This window comes from Corvus hawaiiensis, chromosome 1, assembly GCF_020740725.1.
Source record: "Corvus hawaiiensis isolate bCorHaw1 chromosome 1, bCorHaw1.pri.cur, whole genome shotgun sequence".
In the NCBI taxonomy this organism is placed as follows: domain Eukaryota; kingdom Metazoa; phylum Chordata; class Aves; order Passeriformes; family Corvidae; genus Corvus; species Corvus hawaiiensis.
Genome location: NC_063213.1, coordinates 15441522 through 15454821, shown reverse-complemented (window position 1 = coordinate 15454821; position 13300 = coordinate 15441522). Strand labels below are relative to the sequence as shown.

The 13300-nt window shown below is 45.2% G+C and overlaps 1 protein-coding gene across 3 annotated transcripts in view; it reads left to right on the top strand.

Annotated features, from left to right (window-relative positions):
• The window catches only part of JCAD (junctional cadherin 5 associated), a 60964-nt gene that overhangs the window by 7941 nt on the left and 39723 nt on the right, over positions 1 to 13300 (top strand). For 2 of the 3 annotated variants that reach the window (XM_048294083.1, XM_048294053.1), the window contains exon 2: positions 1971 to 2049. The exons of the other annotated variant lie outside the window; for it this stretch is intronic. The gene's annotated coding sequence lies outside the window, so the exon portion shown is untranslated. The remainder of the gene's footprint in view (positions 1 to 1970; positions 2050 to 13300) is intronic. 3 annotated transcript variants of the gene reach the window in all.

The following is a 13300-nucleotide window of genomic DNA, read 5'->3' as shown; positions in this document are numbered from 1 at the left end:
TTAGCCAAGGCCATGGTCAGCAACATGGATGAAGTATCAGTTCAATAATTTCAAATCAATACTTCATTACTTTTCTCTGTTCAGAGGAAGCACATTTTTCTCTGCATGGGTACATAGAGCCTTTATCCAGCTCTCATCCACCCAGACATCTTGTGTCAGTGTTAGGGTTAATTACCTCCTTTTAATTTCCTGCTATTATTTACTCAGAGCATCTGGAGTCAACCTTTGACAGTGAATGTGTCTGAAATAGGATTTCCAGAATAAAGGGGTTTTTAAAATTTTTTGCCTGTACCAATCAATCTGAACATCTGCTTGGTAGCTAGAAAGGGGTTTTTCTTCTTCTCCTTCCAAACTTTTGCCTTTCAGTGGTAGCTCTTGCATAGCCACTGGGCCTGGCAGTTCCACTTCAGGGGATCTTCTGAGAGTCATAACTTTATCCACAATCAGGCCAGAAAGTCAAATTACAGAAAATTTTAGGGAACTGCATGGTCCTGAAACTGTTGTTTCAGACATGTCCCAGATGCTTAATTCCAGAAAAGAAACATTTTGATGGTTCAGAACTGAAACAACTTGTTTCCAGTTTGAACTGAATGAAAGCCTCTGACTTCCTCTCAGTTTGACATTAGCCCATGCCCTCTCTTTTCTGCTTTGGTGTCTCATGAGGGCTTGTGCTTGTCTGTAGCCACGTCTCACCAGCTGGGCTGCACACACCCCTGACTCACAGCAATCACACTCCTGCATTGCTCCACTTTCACCAGTTTTCTCATGGTCATACACACCTGTAATGAAAGGTATTCACCCAGAAAAGGGACTTTGCAATGTGACCCAAAGCACTGCAGCAGGAAGCTGGAAGCCCCTGGGAACCTGATGTAATGCCCTGAAAAATGCAAGACAGAGGAAGCCAGCCGTGTAGCATGACCTGAAGCTGTGCCAAAAGAAGCAAGCCCAATTATTTCACTGTACTCTTGCAAGGACTGGATCTGCCTCCTGAACACGGTGATACTCACTTCCCAACTTTCACCCTCCTAGATTTGGAGAAGCAGCTTGAAGTGTGATGCTCTGCATCTGTTCTGGCTGTCCTACGTACAAAACCAGCTGTTTCCTTCCGCCCAGAGACTGCTGGAGGGTTGTGGACAACCTAGGCATGGGGCAAAAGTAGAACTAGGCACTGTGACCACTGTACTAGGCACTCCTGCAAAGGTCTCAGATGTTTGCATGGCCAAGGTCTGCTCAAAGCGGCATTGGTTTAATTCAAACCCTGTTTGTGTGGCTTTGTGCGCACTGAAGCAGTGTGAGTCCAATGTTTAACTATTGTTATTTATTAGGTAGAATACTGCCCAGTCCTGAGCCTGAACTCTCCAAACTGAATCCCAGTATATACAATCCGTCTTGCCTCTCTCCAAACAGCATCCAGCATCAATCACAGCACTATAAATTGTTTACACAAAACTGCAGACATCATAACTTATTTAATAACTCTCTTGTTGGTCAGACAAGTAAATATTTCGAAAGATTGTGAACATCATGGCAAGCTGGAACTGCCTAGACCAGCTCCAAGTGGATCCAAGTTAACAGGGGACCATATTTGCCTTGCCTTTGATGTCCCTGCTTGAAATGGGGCTGAGAAGAGATCTGAAAACAAGCCTCCCTAAGAGAAGCTTATGCAGTTTTAAAGATGCTCAACCTTCTGTAGAGATAACAGGAAGAAGTAAACTGTGGAAAGAGTTTGCAAAGAAACTATCTTTCTGAAGCTGTAAATTTGAACTTGTGGGAGTCAGACCCTCCCCCTCCTTCTCCATGTCCTCCTCTTTAAACCCAAACAAATGAAGTGGATGCCAGAAAGTCTCTGCTGCAGAAGGGGTTGAGGGTTCATTCCTTGGGCCATAGCTAGAGACTGCAGGGGTGGGTTTCTCTCACTGTTGGTGGAAGGGATGGTGGCAGCACCTTCACACAACCACCTCTTCTTGCAGGCAGCCATCCCCGGAGCTTTGGCCATGAGAAGGGGAATGGTGTTGGCATTGACTCCCACACTTCCATTGCCGGCCTGTGGTAAGTCTCCATGCTTATGAAAACAGACCCTGGCTATCTGTTTCAGAAACAATCAGGAACATGTTGTTTTATGAGATATTTGTTTCCAATCATTTCCAACAATTATTTGGGATCTTTTTCCTTTCAAGTTCACTGAGTTTTACCAGTTCACCTCCTTTTCAAAGGGGCTATGTAGCATGCAGGAATGTGGAGTTGAAAGGACCTGAGTTTTTGCAACAGGAATTTGTTTTGGAAGCAAGCGAGTCAGAAGGAGAGGAAATGGGCAGCTCACCAAGGGCTTCGGCAGGATTATCCCACCCTTTCAGCAAGCTACAGCCAGGGCAACTCATGAGCTGGGCCTGAGCCTGCTTCCAGTGGGGGTAGGGACAGACAAACTGCTCTTACCAGCAGTTTAATACAGCATAGGATATTGTCATGGTGCTTGAAACCTCATCTGAAAAATCCCCTCAGGCACAGACCTCGCTAATGTGAATCATAGACTCATAGAATATCCTGAGTTGGAAGGCACCCTCAAAGATCATTGAACCCAACTGTGGCAGCCACTGCGATGCTGGAAACCTTCACCTGGCTGAAGGTGGCTGTAGGCTGCTGCTGTTGGGTCACTGGGGTGCTGAGGAGGGCACTCCTCCACACAACCCCCTGCCAAAGGCCAGGCACAAAGTCCATTGTCAGATGAAAACACATGGACTTGAGGGTAACCTCGTGCTGAATCAGTGGCTCAACTGCATGTTTAGCATTTACTTGTTTGGTACCTGACTGGCCCCTCCTGACCTGCGTTTTCTTTCATAAGATTTTAATTCTCAGTCTTTTGAGGTACTTCAACACCTCTCATTGCTGGTGCATCTGGGCAGTTTTCTTAAAATATATGTTTCCTTGCACTGTGTGTATCATTTAATGTCAGAGGCATGTGTGAGGCTGTCCATGTTTGCAAAAAGGCAGGGGTTTTGTCCCAGGACTAAATCAAATGCTGCCAAGACAGCACAGTGCAGACATAAATAAAACGTTGGTTGTAGAGACCAACTGTCAGTGGCTCTCAGCTCCTAAATATCCATTCCTGTTTGTGCACAACCATACTTACTGGCCCTTCTGCCTCAATATACTCAGTGTAAACTGATGATTGATAGAGAAAACAAGTTAAAAAAAAAAAAAAAAGAGTAATTTCTTACACAAGTGGGTGCATGTGCAGAGGAGATGAGAAAAGCGTAGAGAGATAACACTGACCTGGTGGCAAACAGAGTAGTGTGAAATGCTGTCAATACAGTCAATATGTTCATGTCCCACAGGTGCAGAGAGGTTTCACACGATGAAGTAAATGTTTCCTAATTCCTAGACACACATGATAGAAAAGAGCAGCATGCAGAAGGAAACACATTCTGGTAACCTGCCAGAAAGAAAGGTGTTATTTTTCAAAAGAGAGCTGGAGACACTCCAGCTCTGGATCCATATCCAGCTCTAGCCTCCAGCCATGAATACTAACCTGCACCTAAGAGCCACCACTCTTGTGGGCTGTATGCCATACATACCTGTGTGACATTGCTTACGTGGTTGTCACTGAATGGGGTGTCCCAGTGTGCTGGATGAATCTGTGGACATTACAGGAGGAATATTCTCCCACCACCTGGAGTCCCAAAGCCCTGAGACTCCCACTGTGCAGGACCCCACAGCTCCCATAGCCCATCACAGCTGTGTCCCTTCCTCTGTACTGCGGCAATGGGTGATCCATCTTTTCCACCAAACTCTGCCAGCCCTGGATAGGTGCTCTGCTGCTTCTGAGCAGGTGATGTGTTGGTACATACCCTGCTGCTCAAACTTTGTTGTAAGATGAAGGTGCTATGCAGCTGTCTCTGTGCGAGTGTTCCTATTGACCAGCACCTACACCAGGAAGTTTGCAGTGGGGGTGGATTTGCCCTTAACTAAGTGCATTTCTTTCCCTATCTTCATTGCAACATGTCACTGTTTTTTCAACCATTAGTGATTTTTCCCCCTCTCTCTTAACGTTGTCTGTGATTTCTGTGTCATGAGAAGGAGTATTGTCAGATCACATTCTCATGATGGGAGAGGCAGAAAATCCGTTCTGTATATCATGTGACCTTGGCTTCCAACACCACAAAGGATTTCTTCAAGCCCTGCTCATTATCTCGTTTTATACTTTAAAGAAAAGTGAAAATGCTGGTGACAAATAGCCTCGTTTATCACATTTAATTGACTGACTATTCTTTTAAGCCTCTGAAACACACTTTGGGCCAAAGCACTGGAAAAAGAACATGCCATTTACCCTGGTCTGCTGCCAGGTCACATTAAAAAATGTTCAGGAGGTGTTTTCTAGATCAGTACACGGAGCAGGAGTAAGTGTGTGCACTCTCACCACAGCACACTTCCCTCCTGGTTTCTAGCAACCACGACAGCAGCAGCCCTTTCACAGGCAAGCAGCAGAAATGAGCAGAAATGAGAATTTTGAGTGAAACTGTTGTGGGAAGGGTGAAGCTACAAAAAAGTTGTGTGTGAAAGGTGTCAGTACTTCCCTGCTGACAAAGGGAGTGCCTAGAATGAGACTGTGGGGGGCTCCCTTCATCCCAGAACAAACAACAGAACTAACCAACATTTTCAGTGACAGCTTAGGCAATGTGAAAATTAGCAATGTGCTCGTTCCAGCTATGGCAGGTGTTGTGCTGACTGTAGGTTGCAGGAATGACAAATTGGAAATAGGGATTAAAAGCCCCAAAGATGCAGTTTGGGAGGGATGACTGCACAGCTTTCCCCAGTGTCCCTGAGCCAGGCTGGCACTGACTATGTGGGCTGCTGGTCAGCCCCAAGGACCTGCAGGTTGTGATGGGTCATGGGCTGCCTATAATGACCTATAATGTCATACTGTAGCAAACAAAACCCCAAACATCACCGTAAACTACACAGACAGAAATACAGCATGTAAGACACCCCCCTTCCCTCAGTTCAGCTCCCCTTGATAGTGTGAGATTTCACCTAAAGATTTCTCTTATGGAAGGAGGTGGTATTCCTCAAGAAAGGTGTATACAGGTATGTGCAGGAAGGTAGGCTAAAGAAACTGGGTTTGATTGAAGAACAGAAATCTAAAGAGACAAAAAAAATTGCTTTCAAGCACATAAGGGGTTGAGCAAAAAGAAAATGAATAAACTTCTCTCTGTCCCTGCTGTAGACATCAGCCACATGCTAAAATTTCAGTGAGGGTGTGTCCTGGCTCTGGCTGGGACAGAGTTAAGAGAGATTTAATACAGATTTAAGGAATGTTCCTAATAGTGAGTGTAGTAAAATACTGAAATACTTTGTCTCAGGAGACTGTGGAGGTTCTGTTATTAAAGGTTTTTCAGAACAGATTATCCAGACATCTGTAAGGATTCACCTAGGCATGGGATGGAAGGATGGACTGGAGCCAACCTGAGCCCCTGGGGACGCTTTGCATGAAATTTTCATCACATTAATTTGAACACAAGACTCTTCTTATAAAGTACTGAAGACACCACCCTGGTTTTTCAAAAATCCCTCCAAAAAGGTTTCAGTCTTGACTGAGTCTGTCTCCAGTTTGGAGATGGAAATATTTTGACTCCTTTCCCCAACCCACCCTGAGACAAACCTGCTCAAAGGGGCCAATGAACCCCAGAGTCACAGAAATCTTCTCTCCCCTACTGTCGTCTGCTGGCCTGGGACTCCCAAGCTGGAAAGGGTGGGGAAAAGACCCTTGTTCCGAGTGGCAAGTGGTTCCAAGAGCCATTCCCACATTCCTGCTCCTTCCCACAGCATCACACACAGGATACCCCAAAACCCAGTGCCACCCCCACAGCTGTCACCCCCGGGGAGACGAGGTGCCTTCACAGCCCCAGACCACCCCCACTGACCACTGGGGGACTCAGCATTGCATCCTAAGTGAAAAAATGACACAAATCCTGCTGTCCTGATTAGCCACCCTTCTAATCCCCGTGATGTCAGCGGGGTTTTGCTGGGCTGGATTTGGCCCATTGCCAAAGAGCTCTGGGTTTTATTGTCCTTGCTCTGGCTGGTGGTGGCAGGAGAAGGCTGCAGGTGTGAGCCTGCAGGAGGAGCCTGACCTGGTGTTTTAGATACCCAGCAAAATTCATAGCCAAGTTTGTTCATCTTTGTGGGAGAGGTGTTTCCTGAAGAATGCAGAAAAATCCCACCATGCAGTTCCTCTTTAACTACACAGCGTGTACATATTTATATATGTGTATGGGTTTGATTATATCTATGTGTATAAATATATATATATATATATAGTAATTATACTGTCCTCATGATTTTTACAAACACAGTTTCAGGGGCTAAGACAAGGTACATGTGTGGTGGGGGGAGGAAAGGAAGAGATGGAAGGAGAGGAAACTGCTGCTGCACACAGCAGCTCTCATCTAACCCCCATTTTTTACACTGACGGAATGCACCCAGTGACTGTTTCTACTATTTAAGGAAAAAGGTTCCTATACAAAATCCTGTGGTTTTGAAGTGATCCTTTTATAGGCATAAAAAGATTTTTTCCATATCCCTCTGTTTGATTTCTTTTCTTTTACTCAGACCTGGCTACTCAAATAGATATTTGCAGAATATCATGCACTGGAATCAGACACTTCATTCAAATTCTTTTGGAGGTCAAATATCCAACCAATTTACTACATAAAGCCATGGGGATGCAAACTGAAGTCAGTTTAGCTGTAGGGCAGTGCAAGACAGAGTTGAATTTTGTCCGGCACCCATCCCAAGGGATTTTGTGCTGGCAATGACCCATCGCAGAATTGAATGTGCTGTATGTTCCACAGCGGGTTTGCCTCTCTCAGGGTTCTCAATGGTGGTGAATATTAATGGTGTTTGTAATCTCATGTTTTGGAGTAAGAATAACTATGTGTTAACCTTGAGTTAATAACACAGGGGTTTAGGGTGCTTATCCTAAACAGCAGTTGGACACAGTGCACAGCCTGCACCTGGAGCAGGGACCTGAACACTCATCTCTCCTGTCCCAGAAGTGAGAAATGTGGCATTCACATCTGTACAGGCCCAAAACGTGGTGCACGTCCTGGACAGAGAGGTGCTGGCAGCGATGTGTGACGGGGCTACGGTGGGGGTGTCTGGGCTGTGGCTGTGGCCTCTCCTGGGGGAAGACTCGTGCAGGCAGCACACATCATGTGCAGGGTCTCAGGTGGGATACACACAGCCCAAGGGCAGATGCTGAGCTGCTTGGCCCAGCTAAAATCCTGGGATGTGAAGCAGCAAAGCAAACCCTAGTGATTTACAAGCAAGTCCTGAGACAGCTGGGGGTTCCCTGTCTCCCTCTTCAGTCAACATTGTCCTTGGGGGCATCTGGGCACAAGAGCTAAGCTGGGGATCCAAAAGCAGTATTACACAGCTCAGTGCTTTGTAAGGACCAACACAATATTTAATTTAAGATTTTAATTTAATTTAAGATTTAATTAAATCTTTATAATAGGCCTATACAGCCATATACTGTGCTGGAGGCAGCTTTTCTGCACAAAACTACAAGCCAAGGGATTTACAGAGCTCCAGTAGCCACTCACTGCCAGATGTCTATTATCTCATCACATACATATTCTCCACAATGATGCTGGAGCTAATACTTTCCTCCACCACCACAGAGATGTGCCTGGTACCACCAGTTTGTGCTGACATAAATAACAACCTATCCAAGCATCTCCCCTACAAGTGCTGGGGGAAGGGGCAAGGACATATGTTCCAGATGGAAATACAGCCAGGGGTTGTGCCCTTGGTGGCTTTGAGTTATGTAATTTTATCTCAATGCAACATGAGAGGAAGCTATTCCTCCATACGCTGCATTGTATTTGGCTGCCTGCTCACATACTTCTTTATGAATGTAGGAGGACTGGTTATAGGGATGATGACAAAATTGTACCAAAGCAGCTGAAACCGCAGTATATCATAAAAAAATTAACCTGCTATGTGGCTCCCCCTTCACAGATGAGGTATGTACACTCATCCCTGCTTTAAAGTTATGTAAATCTCTGACTTCAGAGGAATAAATTTTGATTTACTCCCACACTGAATGAGTGGGAAATGCTGGATTTTGGATCAGTGGTACAGGTCTCAACTCTACAGGCTTTCAATATAAAATCATCTTTTAACTGTATATGAGGTCACTACAGAAAATTATGTGATCCACATATGTTTCCAGCTCATCTAGAAGGAACAAGTAAGGCCAGGCTGAAGATACTTTGACAGAATGGGGATGAAAAACTAAGCGGTGTCTGCCCACAGAGGGACAAACTCGTGGCACCCTCCCAAACTGTGGGTGGTCTATTGTGCATTGCTGTAGTCAATGAGAACATTACACTCATACATGCAAACCTAATTTGAAAAAAACAGTATTTAAACAAACAATGAATGTATTGTAACCTCATAATTCATACACACTGAACCTCGGCTCTCCGTACTCCAATACATAGTAACTTTCTCAAAACCCTGCAATTTGATTTTAAAAAAGGAATGCTGTGGGCGTTGAGTTAGTGTAGAAGTACACAAGACCATTGATGATTCTGTTTTCATCTACACAGAGCATAAGGCAAGTAGGTGATTTATTTTTATTGGCACTGCTGGCAGATAAGCTTCCACTGTTATGAAGTTGTCATAGGTTGGGTTGGCTCTGGCTGTCAGTCAGAGCACGCCCAGCAGAAAACCCAATTCAGTAATTACATCCTCCTCAAGGATGTGTTGCAGGGGAAGGCTGTGGCCCCTGCTTCTGCCATGGCACTCGGAAATAACCAAGAGTGCTCTGAGCCAGCAAAGGACTTGGACTGTTGTTGATTTTTGTAAATGTTGCAGCACGCCATGGGACATCACAACTATGCTACAACTGAATGAAAAATGTTCAAATTCCAAAAACAACTAAGCCCTGAGACTGAAAAATAGAAATCCATTACAAAGATGCTGAGATCTGGTGCCACCAACCCCTTTTACAGACTTCAGCAGAGTGAGAACAAGAAGAGCAAGGTGGGGCATCTTCACTTGGCCATTGCTCTCCCGGCTTCTACAAAATTAACACTGTGGTCACCTGGACTCTGGAATTAAGAGGACAAACTTTTGATGGATATTTCCACTCTTGCCAAGTTGTAGCTAATTTATCCAGATCCTACCCTTTGCTTGAAGGAGAACCTTGTTTATCACACAAATGACATTTTTACCCCGTTCATCTGAGATCTCAAGAGGGAAAGGAATTTTTTTTAATTAAAGATTGCTAGAGAGGTCTAGCAAGTAAAAAGACCATGAATACAAACGGACGATCAGGGCTGAATATCAGATTACATTAACAGCCCTGCAGAATTTGCTCCATTTAATTTAGCTTTAAATTTCTGTGCTGTGGGTTTGTGTGTCTCCACAGTAGAACTCACACTTCTTGGACAATGGCAGCCCACTCTGTACTCACTTTTGCTGTGGAAACAAGGCAAATCTCCTGCAGCTTCAAGGCCAACAACAAAGACATCCTAAAGAATGGCAAATCACAGCTCCATATGCACATGCACATGCTTTGGGCAGGTCTGAAAGCATCTACAGTGGAGAGCAGAGCTACTCAGATTTTGTGATTAAAAATGTTCTTCCCAGAACTAGAATTTTGTCACTGTTGTTTTTAAAGTCACCTCTTGCACACAAATGTTGCTTTTGAACAAGTGTTTTGCAGTGTATTTTAAAAAGACAGCTGTAAATTAGGTCTACAGTTTTTTTTAAAAAAGTACCTTAAGAAACTTGAATTTCATTTGTCCATCTTTAGTACCAGGTACATAAAAATTAAAAAAATATCAGAGGGTGTTCTTTATATTTTAGGAGTTTCTTCACCTTGTTTGTCCATCTCTCTTGTACCTCCAAAGACTGGGCCACTCCTGCCCTTCCTGCCTTACTGAACCAGTTCACCAGAGTGGCCTCAGGACCTCAACACCAACACCACTCTGATGCACTCTGCATTTTGGAGAGGGGTGAACAGCCCCCAGTGCCTGCCGTGGAGAGGAGGAGCTGCACCCTGGGCCACCCACAGGCCCTGATGGGACATCCCAGGTCAGACCCTCAGCCATGTGCTGTGTCCAGTGCTGCTCCTGTGCTCTTTCTCCTCCTTGTTTCTCAGCCAGAGCTTTGCAAAGGTCTGAGTTTCCTCTAGCTGGCAGCTGGGCATGCTGCTTTCCTTGATGAAATCTGTTTGGAAACAGTAAAGATCTGAGGGCTCCCTCAGCTAGAAAATCAGATTTGGCTTACCTGAATGTCAGGTCAGCTGAGCTGGAGTTAATAAACAGCTGGGGATGAAGAGGGACAAACAGTGATGGAGTGGCGCGTGGGAGCCTGTCAGATTGGCTTCTTGCAGGGTCTGGCCCTTGGTGCTGCCTCAGCCACTGCCTTGGGCACCCCCTGCCCTGCCAGGAGCCAGCGCTTGCCTGGGCAAAGGGCAGCTGGTGCTGGGACAGAGCCAGCTCATCGCGTGTCCCAAACCCACAGGGACTTTATGGCCTGGGAACACCTCCAGCTATAGCAGAGCCACACACTGCCTTGTGCAGATGGACTGACAGCACAACCTCACAAGCCTCTTCTTGGTGGGAAATGCAGCTAAATAATCCAACTTCTTGCTTGTCCCTGTCAGTCAGTGGGCCAGGCCCCAATGCTGCTGGGCTTCCAACTCTGGGGACAGGAAAATGGGCCATCCCAGGCTTAGCATACCTGCCTCCCTAACTACATAGCCAAGGCCCTTTAAAAATGTCTGTAGAGTTGGAACAAAGTGGATTATGCAAGGAACCCTTCTTATACAGTAGCTCTGAATATGCTGAACAGCTTGAGGAGGGCATCCCTGCTCTGTATGTCCACCAGTGAACCCCACACATCCTCTTTTCCTGGGCATGTCCTGCCCAGTATGGAGTCTAAGCACCCCCATGCTGAGCTCAGAGTTTCTTTCCAGGGTGGGATAAAAAGGCAGACCCCCTGCCATGTGCCATGGGTTGGTTCTAGCACTGCTTGCACAGGCAGGGCTGTGCCCACACCGTCAGGAAGCTCTGCAGGGAGATATCTTGCTTTAGAAGAGGGGACAGGGACAGAGACAAAAAATGCAGAAAACTGCTGAAAATGTGACTCCTGGTTACCATGGCTGTAATCCTCCTCACAATGCTGCAGCTGAAAGAGAAAGAGAGGTGGCTCAAGGCAGCCAGGGGCTCTGCCATGGGGATTTCATCGTCTTCAGAGGACATATGGGGTGACAGCAGGTGTTGCAAGGGGCGTCTCCAGGTGGGCACTGGTTATGACAGTGCCCCTTCCCACAGATGTTTTGGGGCCCCGGCATGCCTGAATTCGGACCCCTTCTCCTTCCAAGGCATGAGTGTCCCTAGAGCAGGAACCACCCTGCTGCATCCTCCACCCCTCCTTTTGGGCACCTCATCACAAAATGGACGCAGTGGGAAGGCACTGCTGGAGGTCCTCTTGGGATTCAGATCACCAGCCCTTACCCTGTTTGCTCATCTCCTTCTAGTCAAAAATGAGATTATTCCCTTCAGCTGCCAGAGGCTGAAAATAAAAATGAGTCAGATCTGATTTTGTATCACTGCAGTCAGACTTTCTGTGCTGTGCAGGGAAAACAAAGAAAGGTGAAATCCCTGTAGGGAAGGATTTGCAAAATTCTGCGGGAAATTGGTATTACAGATAATTGTTTCCTGCTGAGGGGATATAACAGAACTTTGCAGAAAAGCTGTCCTTTTCAGCAATATCCACTGCAGTGTATCCAGGCACACAAGTCTGTCTGTAGCATAAGTATGCTCCACTGCACATTTTCATCCTGCACCTGAAATTTAGTATTGGTTAATTCCACTGCGATTTCCTTTAAAAGAGACATCACAGTGTAAATGATAAACCTGTTAAATTACAAATTAGGCGAAATGGTGGGTGCTTTGGCCTCTGGAGCATCAAGACTTTGATTCTTAATGGTAGCTGTTGAGACTTACCAGTTGAAAATGTGAAGAGAAAATTATTGACTATCAAAACAAAATCCCTGCTCCTAGGCAGGTTCATGCCACCAGAAGGCACTTTTTTTTCATGTTTGGCTGAGCATAAAAAAACACAATTATGAGTAGCTTCTTCTTTGTATCTAATGCCCAGTATTTAGAGAGTATGTCCTTTTTTTCTCCCTATTGAAGGTACCATGTTAAAATAAGTCAGCAGTAATAAAATAAACATGACAATTAAAGTAGTTCTAGTTTTACTATTGTATACAGTGATGGATATGCTTATATATATTAAAAAAAAGTCCTTTTTTTTTCTAAGCCAAGACACCATTGGTAGGCTACTCTGAGCTACAGTAGTGTTAACAGTGGATAGGAGAATGGGTCCTCAGACAAGCTTCTCTTTATTCTTCCACTGACCTTACCAAAGCAGAATGATGGCACTCGCTGAATCAAATACTGCTGTCTGTTGAATGAAGCCCTCTTGCTCAGCTGTCTCTGACAGCTCTAAATTTGAAGCAGCAGAAACTTTGACCAGACAAAAGAAAACTTCTGCTTATAATTATCACAACAAGACCAAAACCAAGAGCACTGTGACTGTTTTATTAATAGTGTGTTTTACTGCTCCCAACCTTTGCAAAATCTGTTTATCTGGCTCTCCAAAAATATTACTACTTGGACCTATTTCATATGGATCGTGAAGGATAAAGACATTCCTGAAAGCTCACTTGCCAGCTCTGCTGTTCTGCCAGAAGCAGTAATTTGAGAAGTAATCATGGTCCCTTTGAAACATGGATCACAGCATGGCTGAAGGATGGGGCTCAGCCAGACACACATGCATGGACAGATCTACAGGAGATTTGTTCTCTGTCCCACAGTAGCTCTCATCTTCCCTCTTCTGCTGCTCTGCAGTTTTCCTGCTGAGGACACATGTAGGCAGAGAAGACACCAAATCTCATCCTGAAATAATTTCAGAAACACGCTTCCACATCGGGCTCTTCTCCTGATTGTGGGAAGAGGTGCCAACTGCAGAAGGCCAGAGCAGGAAGTGGCTCAGATCTCATGTTTTCCTTACACATCTCAGTAATATCTTTTTGAAGAACTAGCGCTTTTTTGCAGAACTGAAGGGTGCTGATGGCATCTGGTTTAACACGATAAACCTTGCTTGTCGTCCCAAATTTACTGGCTAGTTAGCTATCTAACTCGTCTGTTAGATAGGTATAGCAGCTCCCTGACATCATCAGGAGTGAATGTGTTACATCGATTAAGCCTTTTACAGC